Genomic DNA, 20,098 nt, shown 5'->3' with positions numbered 1-20,098 from the left:
CCTCCACATTTACCTAACAAACACATGCCAGCATTGTCTGGCCTCCCTTCCCCTTCATTCAAGCAGGTAACCTGCTTTGTGTGCCAGCGTAAGTACAGGCCAGGCATGTGGAGAGGCAGAAAACAGAAAGAGCCTGTGCTTCTTTCTTTCTGGCTTCTGATTTTCAAATCCTAGGCCTCTTGGAGAGGTTAGGAGGATGCCTGGAAGAGGTAAAAAGGAAAAGGGATCTGCGGATGAGGACAAAGTGCTTACAGAATCAGTAATGGGAAGAATTTTCCTGACCAGAGAGCACATAGGTAGCTGTTGGCCAACAGCAGGGGTTCTTGGGCCCTACTTACTGGGAGAACCTCCAGGTCAGTGACAGATCCCTGAAAAAAGACTGAGCAAATGGCATCACAGGCAGCTGCAGAAAGCACTTCTGCACCCAAGAGAAAGGCAGGGCGAGCCCCTGTGTCTCAGGTGGTGATAATAGACATCACAGCAGAAACGTGTGTGGACCAACCTGGCACTCCCAAATGCCCCAGAATAGTGCCGAAATTTGGGGAGAGGGCAGCCCCAAGGACTGAGGTTGGGTTTCCCACCAGCTCTGCAAAGTGGAAGCTTAGGGCTAGAAATTACACTGAGTTATAGAAAGTAAAATTATGTTTATTATTGCATACCTGGGTTTTTGGACTGGGAGTCATACTCCCTACCCAAATAAAACGGATGGGATGGCATTTCAGGAAAAATATGCTAATAATGATATATAGATGTGTAAATTTAGAAGGGGGAGTGTGTATGTGCCTGTGTGTATAAGTATGGTTCCAGTAATAGTGATACTAATGCATATATACATATGTTAGTGCTACGGTAGGTATTTGTGTCCCTTCAAATTCATATTGGAACTTAACACCCAATGCAATGGCATTAAGAGGTGGGGCCTTTTGGGAAGTGATTAAGTCATGAGAGGTCTGTCCTCATTAATGGGATTAGCATCCCTTATAAAAGAGCTGAGGAAGCAAGTTCATCCCTTTTTGCTCTTCCACCATGCAAGGACACAGAAAGTGCCATCTATGAGGGACAAACATTCACCAGATACCGAATCTTCCAGTGCCTTGATCTTGGACTTCCCAGCCTCCAGAACTGTAAGGAATACATTTCTATTGTTTATAAATTACTCAGTCTAAGGTGTTTTGTCATAGCAGCACACGTGTACTAGGACAATCAGCATATACACACACGTATAATATATCCATATGTATGTACTTCTGTAGGCACTTTACACTTTTTCCTTCAAGTATTTGTTGCCACCTAACTGACAACCCAACTTATAATTCCATCTTAAATTAAACAGAACATCTGATTTTTTAAGACTGGCAGCCTGAATCAGATAGAGTAGAGGCACCCTGAGGGTGGAGTCTAGGACCCAGATCGAAAGTCCCACCATGGGTCCCTGACTTTCCAGGTGGAGCAAAGCCGACAGAACACCAAGGGCAGCTTCCAAGGGTCATCAAAGTGTGAAGTGGGATGTGCTGTTCGGCCGGGCACATAGAAGGGTGCTCTTGTCTTCATGCCAGCATGAGTGTGAGTTTCAGGTACCCCTCGGCACTGGCTGTTCCTTCATCCACAGAAATTAGCTGAGACCTCTTACGTGGCAGGATGAAGACTTGTAAGGTGTGTGGGGGTGAGGTGGTTGGGCATAGTTCCTCTCCACTATTCCCCCACAGAGAATTCAAATTCCTCCTCTATCCAACAAATCCTCTCTTTTCAGAACTTCTAAATTTTACTATATTACATACATACATATATATATGTATGTATATATGTATGTATGTATGTTCACTGATTTGAACAGCCACTGAATTTTTACATATGTATATACTTTTATAACCACACCCAGATTAAAATATAGATCGTTTCCACTCAAGGTTCTCATTTGTCTTTTCTCATTTAATTCCACCCAGACAGAGGTAGCCACTGTTCTGACTTCTATCACCATCAATTAGCTTCTCCTGTTTTGGAACATCATATAAATAAAATCAGGCATTACTATTCTTTTGTGCCTGCTTTCTGTCACTCAAATAACATGTGACATTTGTCCATGTTGTGTATGCCAGCAGTTTTACATTTTTCAACTGCTGTGTAGTCTTCCATTATGCTAGTGTACGAAAATTTATTTATCTTTTGTCCATTGATGGACATTTGAGCTGTTTCTAGTTTTTTCTTTTGAATTTTAATGAACAAACTGGTGTGAAGACCCTTGCACTTGCTGTTTGGTGGACATCTGCACTCGTCTCTCTTGTGCCCTCCTGGAAGTGGATTACGGGAGATGCCAGTTCCACAACCCTCCCAACACTTAAAGCTGGCAGTCTTTCCCATTGCAGCCATTCTAGTGGGTGGGCTACTTCATGAGCTCAGTGAAAGTTGAGCATCTTTCCTTGTACTTACTGGCTATTTAGGTATCTTCTCTTGTGAAGTATTAATACCTTTTTAAGGAATTCGCCCGTTCTTCATGGAACTCCTGGCTTAAGGAAAGCCTGATGGAGGGGTTATTTACTCTACAAACAGCCAATCTCCTGCTAAGACAGGGAGATCCACAGGTGTGTGCTTCTGTGTCAGCCAGGGCTTGATGAGAAAAGCAGGACCTGGGTGAGTGAAGGATTCATCACAGGCCACTGTGGGCTGGCGAGAAGTCATGAAGAGCCATGACTCTGGGCCTGGCAGGCCTGGCAGGTGGGAGGACATCCTGGAGCCCACCAGGACAGACCAGCTTGGGTCCATCTTCTGCCCCTTCAACTTGAACAATGCAGGAGAACTTTTGAAGGGGAGGGTGCCCTTCACCACAGGGCTGCTCATGCCCCCAGCCAGGACCTGGGGACGCTGAGCAGGGAGGCCCAGTGGGGGCAGTGGACTAGGTCAGGGAGGTAGGCGGGCAACACAGTGCCTGGAGCCACTTGACTTCTTCCCTCCAAATCTCACACATTTGTGGTCAGCACCACCAGGGAACCCTCCAGAAAAGGAATTCTGGGAAACACGAACACCACGTGGCCAAGCTGACACAGTATAAAGTCACCAGAGAGCCTGTCCTGGCCTGTAGGAGGAGAAAAGGACCGAAGGAAGCTAACATTCACTGAGCACATTTTGGGCCAGGTGCTGTGCTAAACACGTAACTCGTTGACCACTCATACCCTGGTAGGGAGCTAAATGGACCACGTGTCAGAAAGAAATGGCGAGTCAGAGGGCGAGGCCCGAGAGGCCGCTCCACACCTGCTGCCAGCCCCTGCAGCCGTGAGAGAGCCCCAGAGCTCAGGGAGAGAGGTGGGAAAGCCTGTGATGCTCTGTGGGGTAGGGGCACCTCGGAACTGACCAGGCGCCATAAGAGGCAGAGCTGTGGCCATCAGAGACTGAGGAGGCACAGGAGGGCTGGCAACAGCTGGTGAACTTCCAGGCATTTTAATATTTATAAATGATTTGAAAATAAATGTGTCACTGCTCAGGAATTGTTTTGCCAATTTTGTTAGCTGAAGTATATAGACCACACATTAAGGGTGTCTAGATGGATTGTCTTTGAGGTAATACTTTTCTTCTTGCTGTATTTCTCCTTGTCCTTTAGCCCATGTCTTCTAGGAGAGAGCAGGTACTATGGTTTTTTATTTTTTTCCAAAGAATACTGCAGCAAGGCTGAAAGCAAAAGGTGCTTGCAAAACATTTCCCTTTCCATCTTGTGTGACTTTAACCCTAATCCCAGAGAAGGAGAAGTGAAGTTTGTGGGTCCTGGAGTGACAGGGGCTGCAGGATCCCAGGGAGGGGACATATGTGCAGATGAGGACATGGCCTACATCACAAAAGACTCTGTTGAACACTGAACACTGAAGCACGAGGATACCAAGTATCAGGGCGAAATTCCCATGACATCCTCACAGGTTATGGGACAAATCTTAGACTTTACACCTGAAGCTGGTCCTGGAAATCCGCTAGACTGGGGCTCTTCCTTCTCCAGGACCAGAATTACTTCCAGTGAAGATTCTCCTTCTCATTTCTTCCTCTTATTTAAATTAAAGAATACAAAGGGAAGGACGGATCATTTTGGACAGCAGAAGTTTCATCTAAATGTTATGCATGAGATAGAAGTAACAGAATTGTATTCTCTGATTCATGTTCATCTTGGGGTCAGTTGGGGCCCTCAGAATCTTTTTCTCAACATTTTCTCAGGTTTGCCTTTTCTATTTTTGTCTCCTTAGATGACTGACTATTAATCTTCTGCAGACTAAGTATGGTCAGGGGATAACTGACACTAGGTAAACTATAATGGATTTATAGTGAAAAAGAATTTTTTCTCACCTTACTCTCCTCTAAACCAATTTCAGTTGATTTCTACCCAATTTTAGTGATATTTATCTCAATATCATTTACTTGTCTATCCCAATACTAGGCTCCATTCATTCCAAGTAAGCCGTTGACCCCTAGTGAGCATCGGGGGCTGGTCTGTGTACTGGGGATGAAAATTCTCCATTAGTCAGAACAAGTCCAAGCCCCTGATTTCCTGAGCTTCAGTCTGGGCCCCTGGAACAAAGGCTGTCCTTTGCTAACAGTAAGGATGAAACTGACATATAATTGTGTTGCCTTCTACAGAAAGCAAACATGTATCTAAGTTCCTCCAACTCTCCCATCCCTATAACAAGTGTGTGTGAGTGTGTGTGTGTGTGTGTGTTTGGAAGGGCATGGGAGGGGCCAGCTGAAATGGAAAAAGATACAGGAGGACAGAGTAGAAAACACTGGGACAGATTCCTCTCATAGCTGTTTTTTAGAAATAGAAATATGCAGTTTCCAGTTATAATTGAGAAAAGATAACAAGGCAATGAGTGATTAACTGACATTCATCACAAATGGGGAAACAGAGGTCATGATTTTAAATCCAGCCGTTAATTTAAAGGGATTAAATTATACACGAGGAAATTATGCACATGTGAAACAGAAGCAATTCTTTTGTGGTTTTGGAAAAACATTTTCTTCTTCACTGTCCATAGGAGGTTTAGAAAAAGTCATTTCTTTTTCTACACAAAGAGGGCAGGAGCACAGCTTTTCCAACCTGATAGCATGTGAGCTGCTATTACCGTAGCATGCACTCATGTACATTAAATATAAACCAATGAGCATATGCTTGTCAGATTCGGATAACTTGTAGTAAGCAGTTATCAGCTCACTGCTCGTTTAAAAGAGTTTGCCTTAGCAGCCAGATTCAAAGTCCCCCCACCAGGCCACATGCTCCTTTATCAGACCCTGCCCAGGGCATTCCCAACAGGTGCCAGGTGCAGGCACAGTCCCTGGCATAGAGCAGATGCTCATTGGTTGCTGGCTGAGATGAAAGAACTGATGTCACCGCTGCTGTAGGCAGGTGGCAGTGTGGTATGCTGGTTCAACTCCCAGCTTCTCCTGCAGCCAGTTAGGAATTTTAAACTCCTCTCTTTGTGGACTGGGGACAAGTTACTAAATCTTCTGAAGCCTCAGCTTCCTCATGTGTAAAATGGAGAAGTAATAGCTCCTAGTTATTGTGTGGATTAAATAAGACAATCATGTAAAGTGCTTAGCACATAGCTCTCAATAAATAGTAGTTATTATTGTATTACATACGAGCACTGATCCAATGCTACCTAGCAATTACCATGATAAAGAGAGCTGAGGGCTGAAGGGAAGCTGAATTAAGCCAACGTCTCACTAGATTAAAAGTTACTGACAAATAAATCATAGATTTCAAAAGATTCACTTCCCTGATATTATGGAACTGTGAGCTGCACAGTTTACTTTGGAGGTGGGGAAAAGCTGAAAATTGTTACTCCTTTAATCAGCTGCATCTCTGTTAAGCCCAGCCTGAAACCCCAGGTTAGTATAGTATTAATATTTTGTTATGTCTGCAGGGCTTTAATTTTGTGCCAGTGCTGGTACTTCTGGAGAACAAAATGTCATACTGTCTGCACTCTAGCGGAGGTCAAGTCCGAAATGGTCTTCAGAGGAGGAGATGTAGGTACTTCAAGGAGAAAAGGTCATAGCGCAAAGAGGAAGAATCAATCTGAACTTCTAGTCAGGAGCCATTTCTTGTAAAGAGTGCAGGACCCTAAGGGGGGACCAAGTGGGGTCCCCGAGCATTAACCCGTCCTACTAAATGTCCTGAAGCCCTACTGCGTGTCTCAGAGCTGGTGCCTGAAGGCCCACGGCCCGTTGGGCAGGCGCAGCCCGCGAGGTAACCGGAGCACCGAGCGCCGGCTCCTCTCCCGAGACCGCCCTGGCCTGCGGGCGGCGAGCCGGCTCCTCCCGGCGCCCCTGCCCGCGGTCTCTCCGCACGCGCACGGCTCGGAGTTCCCCGTGCGGCGGCGGTGGGCGCGCGCCCTCCGAGCCCGAGCCCGCGGCGGGCGTGCGGCCCGAGCTGGGTCCCGCGGCCCCGGCGCCCGCACGCCTCCCCCGGCCCGCACCTCCCACCTCGGAGCACGCAGCCGGCAGAGGCCGGCGCGGCCTGTGCGTGCCGGGGACCCTCTCCCCGCGCCACGGCGTCCCCCGCCCCCGCGGCCTGGCCGCGCGCCGGGTCCCCGCCGCGGAGTGGCGAGGAAGGGGGAGGAGAGGCTGGAGGAGTTGGAGACAGACACAGCCTCCGCGCGGAGTTACGGCTGGAGACGGCCGGCGGCGGCGGGAGGCGGGACATTCCCCCATCCGCGGCAGGAGGCGGGACACCTCCCAGGCGGCCGCGGCACCGTCTCCCCGCGGCCCCCGCCCGAGGCCGCCCACCGGGCACAGCGGGGCAAGCAGGCGAGTGCAGCCGGCCCTGCCCGCTCCGCGCGCCGCCGTGGCCGGCCGGGGATCCCCTGCGAGGCTGGGAGGAGCCGCCGCCGCCGCCAGACAGGCTGCGAGTGCCCGGGGAAGGGAAGGGGGGCGGGGAGCGCGGGGAAGGCCCGGGTGGAAGGTCCCCGGCTCTTAAAGAGACCCCGCGCGCCGCGCTCCCCGCCGGCCCGCTGCGCGCCCACTGCCGCGGCGGCCCAGCACCGCGCGCCCTCCCCCGCGGCCGGCAGGGCCGGGCGCCCGGCGATCCGCACTGCGGGCAGTGCCCGCCTCCGCTCAGGAGGGCGATCGCAGGTGAGTGCGGACCCGAGGTGGCTGCTGTGGTCACAGCTTCTGGCCCAACTTCATCGCTGGGCTGGGAAGGGAGCGAGGTATCCGAGGCGGGGCAGGGCGCTCTGGGAACGGGACGCCCGCGAGCCTGCGCCGTCGCGGGGGCCGGAGGGAGAGGCCTGGCGTCGCGCGCCCTCCCCGCCCCGGCGCGTCCCCCGGAGACCAGTGCGCGAGGGCTGTGAGGCTGAGTCGCCGTGGGCACGGCGGGTGGCCCGGGGCGCTTGCCTGGAGAGGGCTGTGCTCTGGCGGTGGAAGCTTGCGGACCCTCACCCCGTTTTCTATTTCCCAGTGTCTTGGGGCGCGGGGTGTCCCGCGGTGGCAAGACTTAATCTGCACCGCCTGGAGGCCAGGATGAGCGCGAGGGGGGCTGCCCAAACTGTCTGGGCTCCCGTAGGCCTGCCGGCGAAGCGCTGCAGGCGGGGTGCTGGAGGTCAGCGCGAAGCGGGAAGACGGTGCAGGACCTTGCCAGGCAGTTTGCGGGAAGGCAGGGGGCGGGAGCGGCCGTGCCCCGCACCAGGCGTCCCGCACTCAGCAGCTCTGCATCCTGCGCCCCGCGCCCCCGCGCCCGCCAGCCCTCGGGCCCGCCTCACCCGGCGTCTCCCCGGGTCCCCCCGCGCGCGTTGACGTCGGTCGCGGGACCGCCCGGAGCTCCCGGCATTGGCTAGGAAGCCGATTGTCTCCGGCGGCTGCTCCGGCACTTAGGCTGGGTCTCTGAGCCCCAGAGGAAGCAGGCGTGTGCTGAATTTCTCTTTGACCCTCACCGTGGAATAAACAGGAAGCGACGAGCACCCAGCCCGGGCCGGCACTGCCTTTGTTGAGGGGTCTGCCCTGCGCAGCCTTGAGGAGGCTTCCTCGGGACCCCTGCCCGGTGCGCCGCCCGGGGTGGGGCTGGGGGCGCGCCCTGTGAGTACGTTGGTGGAGACTGTGGGCTCCGCTTAGGTTAATTCGCTGTGGTGGCGGAGAGGGCATTTGCTTGCTTTTAAACTTTTTTTTTTTAATTGGAGAAGGAGGAGGCTTTCTGATGAAGCAGAGGTTTTCAGGGCCACTGGGATGCCTGGTGGGCGGGCGGCTCCGGGAGAAGGCGCATCCCAGCCGCCGCCTCGCCGGTCGCCCGGAGGGGCACCGCCAGTCAGGACAGCCAGAAACTCTTCAAAGCCAGCGGGGCTTCCTAGCTCCAAGCAGGGTAGAATGATGGCTGAGTGTCGGTGGCCACATAAAGTAGTGCAATTTTTGTTTTCCCCAAGGAATCTTTTAATTAGCTAGAATTGGATAATTTTGATTTGCTTTTCTTTTCCTGTGTGTCCTGTCTATTCCCTTCTCTTTTTCTTTTCTAATTATTTTGGCATCTTCCCACGCCTGGACTTAGAGTTCAGTGCTGCTTTCTAAATGTTAATTATGATAGTGATAAATATTTATTGATGACCTACTATGTGCTAGACATTGTTAGGTGTGAGGTGAGATTAGCTGCACAGAATGTTGATTCTGAGTGCTAGTATTAGTAAGTTATTTGCTGTAGAGGTGGACAGAGATGGTGAGCAGTGTTGGCTCTTAAAAATAGAGTCCTTTGGCTGGCGTGGAGGTTGGTGCCTTCCTGCAGAGCTAGTGCTGAGAAACTTCCCTTTACACATGGCCTTTCTGCTAGTTTTGCTAGCTAAGAACAGTATTCTCCTGTCTGTTTCTCCCCTGGAGCTTCAGGACTGAGAACTGAATTACAGAGAACGTTCTGCAAAGTCTGCATAGAGAAACTGCCATTGCATCAAGTCGCGTCTGCATTTTGTATAAGTATTTCGTTTTCTCTAGTATTTAAATTGAGCTTACTGTCTTCCATAAATCTGCCTTTGTACTCGGCACAGTTCTCTTGAAATATTGTCTTTGTGTTCAGTCAGTGATCATATTGTCAAATTTGAGTCACTACATAGACAAATGAGGAGGTCTGAATATTATTACCTATGTACATTTATTGAATTATAATATTTGGTTTCCTATCAACCTTTGAAATGTCATTTGATGGCTCTTGCAGAGGAGTGCTTTTTAAAACAAAGATCATTCTTCATGATCTTTGAAAGCTTGATTCTTTTTAAGAGCTTCACTTTGCTGTTGACATTGAACACACTGTTAGGAATTAGGGCTGAGACTGTAAATGCCAGTACGGGATTTGCTGTAATAGAATTGTAGCTGCTTTCCTCCCTTATTTTAAAAGACCTCTCTAATTTCTTAACATTCTGCTGTTACCCTTGAAAGACCTCGAGGTGTTGGCCATGGTTCTGGTCCATGGAGGTTTGTGTTTACCTTGGAGAAGACTCTCCCCAGCAGGTTTTCAGAGGTGTCCCTTGAGTCCTCTTGGGGGCTGGGTTTGCATGACCACAGTCCTGCAGTGGAACTCACCCAGTGCCAGCTGCTTATTAAGGGATTTTGTGCCAATTTGTTGGCACATGATTTGAGATTCAACAATCCTGTCCCCACCTCTGCCAGAGTATGTATATGCATAGACAAATACTTATTTTCCCCCAACTGCTGACAGTGTTCTAAGAATAGTTTTCTTGCCTGGTGTGCCAGAGCAAGGGCCCATCTACAGAGGTGTTTACAATTTGGGGCTGCCCTGTAGTGCTGGTTGACTTAGCAGCCTGGTGGAGCAGCCTTGCAGCTCCTGGGACACTGTCTGCTTTTTATCTGGGCTGCTGAGAGGTAACTTTCCAAGCTGGCAGGGAAACGTAGAGGGAGGGTGACTTTTGCTCCCTGTGGGTAGTTTCTGGCCAGCAGTCAAGCAGAGACCTTTGACCTCTGGATCCCTTTGCATGTACCTGCCATAAAGTCACCTTGTGGTGATGTGTGGGAGGTGACTACCCTGTGTCATCAGGTAAACCCAAAGCCCCCTCAGGGCTCCGAGCAGGGACCCTTGCAGTTGTAGGCAGGTCAGATCTTTCTGGCATCCCTTGCTGTGCTGCTTCTCCTCTTTCTTCTGAAGCTGGGATTACGGAGTCTCTGTGATATGTCTGTCCTTTTGGGTGAGAGTTAATAGAGAAGGACAAACTCAAGAAGTGATACCTGTAAAAGAAGAGCATACTATTTTAACCTGGAAAAATGTTTATAAACAGTGAACATCATTTGTATAGGCACATGGTATTAAATGTGAATAGTAGCAAGATTGCTGTGGAGTCCTGGATTGTTCTTTGCTTTCTTTGTTTTCTTCCCTCCTCCCTCCCTCCCTCTCCTTCCCTCCTTCAGTTCCTTCCTTTTTTAGGTCTCAGAAAAAATCTCCTGGAAGGCATTATTTTCTGATGTCAAAGTGACTTTCTGCCTACATGGACTGTGTTAGTCTAGAATTACATCTTGACCTATATTATGGGTGTGCATGGAAGGTGAATCTTAAGTTTCAAAATAGGAATGAAGAGGCTCTGCCTGCTATTTGAAAATTTAGGCCACAAGACTATATTTTAGGGAGATTTTTTTTGTGTGGCACTGTTTGCTTTATTGTCAGGCAACTAAAGAACACAAGCAAGCACCTGCACTGTCAATTGCTATAGAAATATTGGGTTCAAATCCCAGTTAATATTTTTTTTTTGTCTATCACAGGAGGACTTGAAAATGATGTCTGTGTTGTCACATACCCATGTGATTTAAGTATGGATTGCTTTCCTTTGAATTCCCACTAAAAATGGTACTTTGGCCTTTTAAACTGTTTTTTTGAGGACTTTTCTTTCCACCAAGCTTGGTTTCCAGATAGGTCTTGGAAATTACGAAGAACATAGCTATAATTTCTCCCTTGATTGGCAGCTGAGAGCTTTCCCGGACAAAAATAAGGCTGTACTGTGCCAAATGGTTGACTTTTCTAGAATAAAAACTCTAAAGGGTATGCAAAAAGTCCTCTGGTTAATATATTGGCATTCCCAGAACCCACTAAAACCCCGGCAGTCTGCCAGACTCCACTTAATGAGGATGCGGAACGTCTGGCTCAAGTCCCTGGGCAGAAAGGGCGGGGGCTGGAAGTCCACACCCTTTATTAATTTTTAATGACTGTACTTTTGTTTTGCAGATTTTGCTCCCTTACCCTCCTTGCAACTGACCCCCCACCCATTTATTTACTCATTTACTTGGCATTGGAAAAATGTTGAGACTTTTAAGGTTAAGATTCCTGCTGAGGGATCATTTCTGTTTGCATGGGTTCTTTTTTTTGTTGATTTTCTTTCTTTCTCTTCCTATTTTTTTTTCTTTTGGAAGAGGAAGAAAGAAAAGGAACAGAAAAGATGAAAACTTTTTTTTTGTTTTTTTTTAGGATGCTTTATTGTCTGCTGGAAAAAGAGAGGCATTTACAAAACTTTAAGTTTGTCAGACAGTTTATATGACAGTGCAAGTTGGTGCTTGCCAAGCTCCAGACAGATTGTTAATGTTACATGACAGGGATAAATAAATTACCGCTGTCTGCAACACGCTTGCACTACAAACGCACTCTGTAGCCGGCGGCCAGCCCCGGCTGGGCACTGCTCACGGGCCTGGTGTATGTGCAGCTGTGTGGAGGCCTCTGCCTGCTGCCTAGAATGCTGGGCCTCGGCTCGGAAATGAAAAGGGCATGTCTCGCTTTTATTTTTGGCTGTACTGCAGGGCCACTCTGTGCCCTTTATTTTGTAGGCTGCTTGGATTCCTTCCCTGCCCCTCACCCCTCTGGAGTCCACACCCACATTCTTCTTCCACTGGGGGAATATGGCACTTCGCTTCTTCCCAAGAGCCCTAAACTTTGTTCTTAGCTGCTCAGAGCCTAAGGTGTCGCCAGGCCAAGTTTCAAGCTGTTTACAGTTGTGTTCTTGCTGCAGGTGCAGACACCAAGAACAAATTGTTTGCAATAGATATGTGCATGCTGCCCTGGGAGGGGGCTGGGTGGCACTCCTTGGGCATAATGTACTTTCATCACAGGCAATTTGGAGACTCAGCTGGCAGAGTGACAGGTGTAATGAACTTAATGGTCTTGCTCTAGTTGTTAGTGGACACACTGCTCATGTTACAAAGCCACCTCATACATGGGGCCCCTGCCAAGTGATTCGCTCGTCTCTCTGCAGACAGGACTCGTGGGATGGACGACTTGAGTGGCATTAAGGTCAGAAATGGGGGGCAGTGAGCAACGCATGTGCTCTCATTTGCACTGTTCCCAATGGACCTAGAGTGTCTCTTCAAAGAGAAAAGGATCCTTCCCATCCATCCCTGGCAAGCCACGCCTCTATGTCGGGTGTGTGAGGACCCTCTGTGTGGGTGTGGGTGGGCTTCCTGCCTCCGGGGCTTTAGGAATGGCAGGCTTTCTGCCCTGCTGTGTGGTTTCCAGTGGGCCACTCAGCCATGATTCTCTAGAAATGGGCTGGGCCCGCAGTGCTGAGAGGCACAGCTGGGCATTGTTCCAGTGTCTGTGGCCCAGGGGCCTGCAGCCTGTGCACAGAGCTGAGCAGGAATTTCCATGGAAATGTCTCAGTGCTTCTGAAGGAGGCAGCTGGAGAGTCTGCAGCAGGCGAGTAGCCAGGCCGCGTTCTGAAGGACTCCCTGACCTCTGGGCTGACCTGCCTTGCCCTGTGCCCTGGTCAGATGATACTACCTGCAGTTCCAAACACTCACGTAGTGTTTAGGATGTGCCACTCTCTGTTCTTAGCACTGCATATACACTGTATCCACTAATGAATACTCATAGCAGCCCTGTGCCTAGGCATTCCTGCCATCCTATCTTACAGACAGGCAAGAAGTTGAGACACTGCCCAGACACTGCTTGTCACTGCGGGCTAGAGTCGTGACCAGCCAGGCAGTCTAGCTCCACAGGTGGGGCTCTGACTCTGGAGCCACAGGAGGTAGCACCCAGTTCAGAAATTTTTCATTTGAGACCACTCCCCAGCTGGGTGACATTTCTCTCCTTGTTCCTGAGCAGTCCCAGTGGGACTGTATCTAGCCAGCAAGCCCAGGGCGCCTTCCTTCCTGCCTCCTGTGGTGGTTCTGCCTCCCTTTCCCATCCTGGATCTGAATCTCTGCTCTCTGCCTGTCTTGTCTGCGGCAGGAGCCTCAGTGTTGGGACTTGGACCCTCAGCAGCCTTGTCTTTGTCCACATTGTGCCATCAGTTCCTTGAGAGAAAGGCAAAGCAATGATAGGCAGGAGAAGTGTGGTGGCCAGACGTTTCTTCTGTTCGGTCCTTCAAACCCACGTGCAGCCCACACTCCCACAGCACGAGGGTGACTGCACCCTTCTCACTGCCAGATGTTATTATGAAAAAATCCTTGCAAATTTGGCGGTAAACAATGTGGTGTTTAAATTTCCATTCCTATCTTTTATTATAAAAATACATGTTTATATCCTCTGGGTCATAGACGGAGAGAGCTCTGCTCTTTGCTGGGACTTTGTTAGTGGGCAAACGCAGCGATGTTGGTGGATGATCTCATCAGAAGGGGTAATACCTTTGTGTTGTTTTTAAGTTTGAATTAAATTCTGCTCAGGTCAGTTAAGGGCAACAAACAGTCTAATAGTATTTTTAAAATTATAGGATTTCATGGCCACAGACTGCACCTGGTCCTCTCTGACTCCCCAGCCCTCCCTCCGCGGGGTGCACCTAACTCATGAGTGGGGAGCGGGCGGGGGAGGACGTGGGCTCAGCCACCGGCTGCTGAGGTGGCTCCGTCTCTGCTCTACATGTTGAATGACCCCCTTTGAGCTTAGACTCTTCGCTGGTCTTGCCCCCAAGGATGCAGACATAAAATGGACCCTGTGATTGCTTCCCTGGGTGGCTGATGCGCCACACTTCATGTTTGTGCCCTCTGCTGAGGGACCTCACTGCCTCCCCTCTGTGATGTGCTACGGTTTTCTGCCTTCTGCCACGGCCTTAGCCTTTCCAGAGCTGCATGCAGCTGTCACCAGTGCCTGACCTCCTAAGCTGCTTGCTCCTAAAGCTGGAGAGAAATGGAAAATCATTTTAGTGGGTTGTTATGAACCTCTCTTGAGAGATTGGGAACAGCTAGAGTGGAGACTGTTTGCAGTGCTGGAGGAAGGAGCAGAAGTTCTGCACCACCAAAGCTGGTCACGACCCACATGGTTCTGTTCTCAGGTACCTGCACTCAGTTGGTGAGGTACTACCCGTGCCCTGAGCAGGGTGTTCACCTGCTCTATGGGTGTGTGCTGGGTGCACCTCTGCCTGGAATTGTCTGATACACAGTGAGTAGGGCCCACAGGACCCAACAGGTGCAATTATCTGTTCTGTGCCAAAGCCTTCAAGGAGGCGCTCAGAGAAGGGAGCCCAGGCACTGCGGGCACAGATGGCAGAAACCCAGCTGGGGTGACACTTGACTCCAGGAGGCCCTTTGCCCCATCTCCCTGGGCTTGAGACTGCAGGCTGGACCCTTCCCAGCTCTGCCCAGCCCACTGTCAGAGCCACATTCTGTCCCAGGTACACACTTGCCCTCACCTGTAGCTGGTGGTGCGGATGGCGCTGAGGCCTTGGAGATGGCATGTGCAGAGGACTGCTAATGGGGTGGTGGCCACCCCAGGGGTCTGGCCAGCGTGGTCCTTTGGTGTCTGCTGGGAAGCATGCCTCTGCCGTAGTCCTTGGCTATCCTCTGTTTCCTGCAGTGAGGCCATGGTTTGGTAGTGACAGTTCCTGGCAGGGAGTTGCATGCCCTGATGTTACTGTATAGGGTGCTGGAACTCAGAGTACTGTGAGTGCCTGAAACGTACACCTTGTGTTTGCTATTGGCTGATGCATGTGATGCTGGCAGGTTCCGGTTTGACTTGACCGTGCTATGTGGCTTGCTCCCATAGCACGGTGATAAAAAGCCTGAGTGCTTTTCTAGCAGGGACAGGCCCTTTTGGACATGATGCGTGCAGGACCTCAAGGGTGGAGGCAGCTCTGGCAGTCAGTTGGTTGGTTGAACGTTTGTTTTTCTGTGACTTCAGCCATTAAGATAAGTCTTGCACCCTTAAAAATTTAGCATTTGTTATTTACTGGAACTCACAGTGCATTGCTCTGTAATGTGAAGCCTCGCCCTTTGACTGTTATAATATCATTCATATGTTGGATTTTTAAAATCGGGGCACATTTATATGCCTAAAGGAGTGGCTCCTGTTCTGCCATCTTCATGGAGGTGGCTGTCCCCACTCGATCCACCAAGGAAGCAGCGTCAGATGGGTTGTGTACTGGTTTCCCATGTGGTTTTGCCATGTGGGGTTTCTTGAGTCTGCCACCGCTAGCTTTCCCTTCCAGGCTCCTGTCCTGCTGGGCCCCTTGGAGGTGACCTTGGGCAGGTCACTGCTTCTCTATGCCTTAGTTTATCCTTCTCCAAAATAACTATTTGCCCAACTCTTAGGTTTTTGAGAGGATTACATAAGATGCTGTGTATGCATACCAATTGGGACAGGGCCAACTACCATAGTGAGGGCTCAATTAAAGGCAACTCTTAGGTCAAGTGTGTAAGTATCTGTGAAGCACCTGCCCCGTGCTGGTGTGGTCAGAGACCCAGTTCCTGCCCTTTGGGGACTTAGAGACTAAGGAGAAGATAGAATATGCCTACGGGAAGTGATTAGCAAATAAGAACAGTTTTATGAGCAGGTGTATAATCCAGTCTCACATTAAGCAGTTGTTGAAGAAAGGCTGGATGTGGAGGAGAGTGAGGCCCCTCTGCCCCCAGGCTGGTGGGAGAGAGATGAGCACGCGAGTGCCATGTGAGGCTAATGACCACACTGAGGAGACGGGAAGATCTTGGTTTGGTCAGTTAAGGGAAACTTTGGGAGAGGCCAAATGCTATGGTCTGAATGTTTGTGTGTCCCCAAGACTCACAGCTGAAACTCAGTCCCCAACATAACAGTGTTAAGAGATGCAGCCTTTAGGAGGTCCTTAGGCTGTAAGGACTCCTCCCTCATGAATGGGATTAGTGCCCTCATAAAACAGGCTCAGGGGAGGCCTGTGTACCCCTCCTGCCATGTTGGGATACATGGAAGACACCACCCATGCAGAAGCGGACCCCACCAGACACCAGGTTTGCTAGAGACCTGATCTTGGGATTCCCAGCCTCCTGAACTGTGAGCAATAAATTTCTTCTGTTTATAAATTACCCTAATAAGGCATTTTGTTATAGCAGCGTGAATGCACTAAGACACTGACTTTGGGTTGAGACTTAATGCACCATGGGCAGACCCTTAAATTTCAGGCTCACACACATGTAGATGTTTGTGTGTGAGGCAGAATGCAGGTGGTGCTGGGGAATGGGGTCTCCCTCGGGCAGGGGGAAGGGTGAGAGGGGTCTGAACAGGTTTTGCAGATGAAATGGCAGTTGACACATGGCTTGGATGAAAGGTGGACAGGATTCTGAGAGGCGATGACAGGATGGGGAGGGCTGGGAGTCGGAGTGAGCACAGGGCAAGTGGAGGTGCGTTTAGTGAGCAGCGGCTGTGGCCCATACTTGTCACTATGGTCATCACTGTTCTTCTTGCATGTGGCCACGGGCTGAGGCAGCACAAGTCTGGTTCTGGTGTGGAGTGGCTCTTTGCTGAAAACTGAATCAACCAGCCAGGAATGGTGAAGAACAACAAGCCTGTTGGTACACCCACCTTAGATCTATTTTCATGTCTAATTGTCTGCAGGGGGACTCTTGTCCATGGTTCTTTAATGCTTGATATTTGTTCCCGTTTCACAAAATGCTTAAATTTCATACTCTGTGCGGTTCACGCCAGGGAGCCAGGTTCGTTGCTCTTGCATGGAGTAGAATAATAATGCCTTCTATTTACAAAACGTGTAACTATTTAAAGCTTTTCATAGACAACGTCTAATTTCATGTTCTTTGGCTTTAAGGAACAAATAATTAATGAAATGTACATAGAAGTGTAATTAATGGATTTGTTCCATCTTCTCTAATGTGGCTATTAGCTGAATGTGGAATTCAGGTTGGAGCTTATTTTATTTTAACGTGCGAGACCTAATTGGAGATGATGCTCCATTGTCCAAGACACACAGTGGGATGTTTTCGGAGGCGCTGGTCCCAGCCTTCTGGCTTGGTGGCTGAGCAGGCACCCAGGCTGTGTTATTTCAGGAGGTTAGGGCAAAGCACCAGAAATTGAATTTGGGGGTGCAGTTACTTAAATCAAGGAGACCAGAGCAGAGGGGCAACCCCCTCCTGGCCGGTTGTGCGCGACCAAGCCGCTACTGCCGTGGAGTGTGTGGCACAGCTGGGCGCACCCGGGGCCAGCTCTCAGCCGCTCCGTGTTACGGGACCATCTGCGCAGACTCTGGTGGGGCTGAGACAAATGTTGTAGACTCCGACCCGCATAGACTCAGCCTGCTGTGGGCCGTGGGGCGGGTGCTCCAGCTTGGCGCCTCTCCGGTCTGTGCCCAGCTCACCCCTCACCTCTGGCCAAGGCTGGTGCTCCTTTTTGGTCAGTACAGTTTGGGCTTCTGTCGTGGCACAGTTTGTTCAGCTGTGGGTGCAAGTTGACTTCCCTTCTGTGCCTCCCCTTTTAGCAGAATAGCTTTTATTCCCTGCCCGGGCCTCTGTCCGGCTACGCCTGCTACCTCGTGTTGCAGCCCGTGGCCCGGTGCCACCTGGGCGCTGCATCCTGTCCCTGTATGGATGCTTCCTGTTGTGTGTGGCTTGGCTGACTCTCCTGCTCCTTGCGTTCTAAGTGGAAGTCACGTGCACTGCCGTTCGCACGGTTTTCTGCTGTCTGTCCTCCATGGCCTCTGACTAACATGCTCTGGAAGCCACCTGTTGGAGCTGTGTGTGCCGCGGCAGAGCCAGGGACAAGTGCCGGTCACCTTTGGTGAACCCAGCTCTGCCTCTGAAGCTGACAACAAGAGACAAGCAGCACCTGCCGCTTTCCCTGGGGTGGCCCCTCCTGGTTTGCAGGGCGAACAGGAGTGAGTGTCCGCTTTACCAGTGCTCTAGCTAATCGCTCAGTAGGCAGTGGCGAATGAGGTGCCTTCTGATCTCCTCTGGTGATGAGTTTGTGTGATCAATAAATAATAAATAACTGCAGCAGAAGGTCCCATAGCAGCTACACACAGTGAGTTAGGGGAGAGCTCGAGGTCAAAGGCCCCACCTCTGCTGAAGGTGTCTGCTCTGAAGGAAGCCACCGAGGCCATGTGCTCTTAGCATTTGCAAAGGACGGGGACTGGCTGCTAAGGAAGCTAACTTGTCATCCATACCATTCAGATATATGCTCTGCTGTTGGACCGTGTAGTGGGACCGTGATCTAGTAGGTTCATCTGCTTGTTTACTGTTGAGAGAATGCGGCAGGATGTCAAGGGAGCCTTCTGGCTTGCTCATCGGGCTGGCAGAGCCCAGGGACCAGTGTGGGAGCTGCTTGCGAAGCTGGCTGAGGAAGCCAGCGCCCTCTTATTTGAAATGTGCTTGCTTCTGTGTCCTGTTTGCCACTGTCTCTGGTGCTGTTTTGTGACGTCCTTCTCTAGGCACAGATGTCTTTGGGTGTTTGGTCTCTCTACCTCGGCGATGCAGCCTGCCCGATTACACCTGCCGGTAAGGTGTGGTCAGCCCCGAGCTGGGAGGAAATGGCCCTCACCCTTATCTGTCAGTGGAGGGCGGTTTTTGAGCTGAGAATGTTACACACCCACATCTGGGGAGCTTAGAGGCAGAATTTTGTGTTGCAGGGGTTGACATCAGTTGTATGTTTGCATAGAGGATCTTGGCCCTGAAGCCCAGACTCCTGGCTCTTACACCCAGCCGCCCCCAGGGTCCTCTGTGTGTAGGCGGCTGTGGCCAGCATGTCTAACCTGCCGTGCCTCCACCCCCTTGTGTGACTTCCATCCCCATCCCTTCCCTCCCCCCTCACTGTCCTATTTCAGAGCCAGCATTCTCGTCTGCCCAGTGATTTGGGTCACACATCTGGGGCCTCCTTTAGTCCTCCTTGGTTTTTGAGTTTCCATAGCCCAATGCATGCACAAATCCTTTTTCTTCTGCTTTCAAAGTTTGTCCCAAATCTGATCATTCTACCTGTCACCACCACCAGTGCTCATGTGCTCTCTCTCTCTCCTGGGTATTTGCAGGGGCCTCCTGCCCAAGCACTCTCCTTCATCTCCACCCCTGGTCTCTCACAGCAACGGGTGACCGGTGTGATCCCTGGCCCCTGACTGTGTGCCCTCTGGTCACCTTCCCTCACCCCCCACCTCCTTGCCCCACAGGCCTTCGTGGTTGCCCTGCCCAAGATGGTTCCTGGCTTCCCTCCCAGGGACGCCTTCCCTGGCCTGTCTTCTCTGGGGCATCCCCTTGCACAGGTGCTGGGGGAAAGGGAGCTCCTGGAGGCAGACAGTCACCTTCTTGTTCCTTTTCTGACCCCGCACACGGGAGGTGCCTGCCCAGCAGCTGGAACTGTTAGTTTCCTGAACAAATGGGCGTGGGAGCTGAGGCGCCTTGGCCGGGAGGATGGTGGGCAGGTCTGCAGACTGGCAGGGCTGGGCGCGGCTCTGGGTGCCGGGTGAGCTGTCTGTGGGGCTCCTGGGTGGGTGCCAGGTGTGGGTGTGGGGCTCTCTCCTGAGCTACCGAGGGTCAGGGCAGGCCTCAGTGCAAACAGAAAGCCTGCTGAAAGGCTAGAGTGCAGGAGCAGCAGGAGGGGTGAGCTGGGAGGCCCCTTCACAGTCCCCTCCGGTGCCCCCGCCCGCCGTGCCCACTGGGTTCTGCTCGTGTGCTTACCTTCTTATGTCACTGTTTCCCCCGGGAGCAAACTGCCTCCCAGAAGCCGGGGAAGCAAATGTTTTCCAGACAGACTCTTGCCTTCCCTCTCTCCTGTCCCAAATATAACTTGTTGGTTAAATAAATTTTGGATGCATAAAATATTATTTTATGCTTAAATCAAATGTATTAAGCTGTGAAAGATCATCAGATTTATTAATTTTATGAAAATCATCTTAAGTAGATGTGTTCTCTTTAGACAAAATGTCTCTGTTATAACCTTGGTTCTCCTAAGCTGTTTTCCTCTGTTCTTGGGATCAGGGAAAGTTCA

General features: G+C 50.8%; 1 protein-coding gene across 4 annotated transcripts in view; it reads left to right on the top strand.

The window, feature by feature from the left end:
- The first annotated feature begins 6,642 nt into the window (after nt 1–6,642).
- The window catches only part of LDLRAD4 (low density lipoprotein receptor class A domain containing 4), a 380,175-nt gene continuing 366,719 nt past the window's right edge, over nt 6,643–20,098 (top strand). Inside the window, exon 1 of one of the 4 annotated variants that reach the window (XM_075993695.1) lies at nt 6,643–7,101. The gene's annotated coding sequence lies outside the window, so the exon portion shown is untranslated. Of the gene's footprint in view, nt 7,102–7,316; nt 8,045–20,098 lie in introns of those variants that run through there. The other 3 variants (XM_075993692.1, XM_075993694.1, XM_075993693.1) reach the window with 3 other exon arrangements.

The sequence above is a fragment of the Microcebus murinus genome, chromosome 17, assembly GCF_040939455.1.
Source record: "Microcebus murinus isolate Inina chromosome 17, M.murinus_Inina_mat1.0, whole genome shotgun sequence".
NCBI classification, from domain to species: Eukaryota; Metazoa; Chordata; class Mammalia; order Primates; family Cheirogaleidae; genus Microcebus; species Microcebus murinus.
This window is presented reverse-complemented; position numbering and strand designations above follow the sequence as displayed.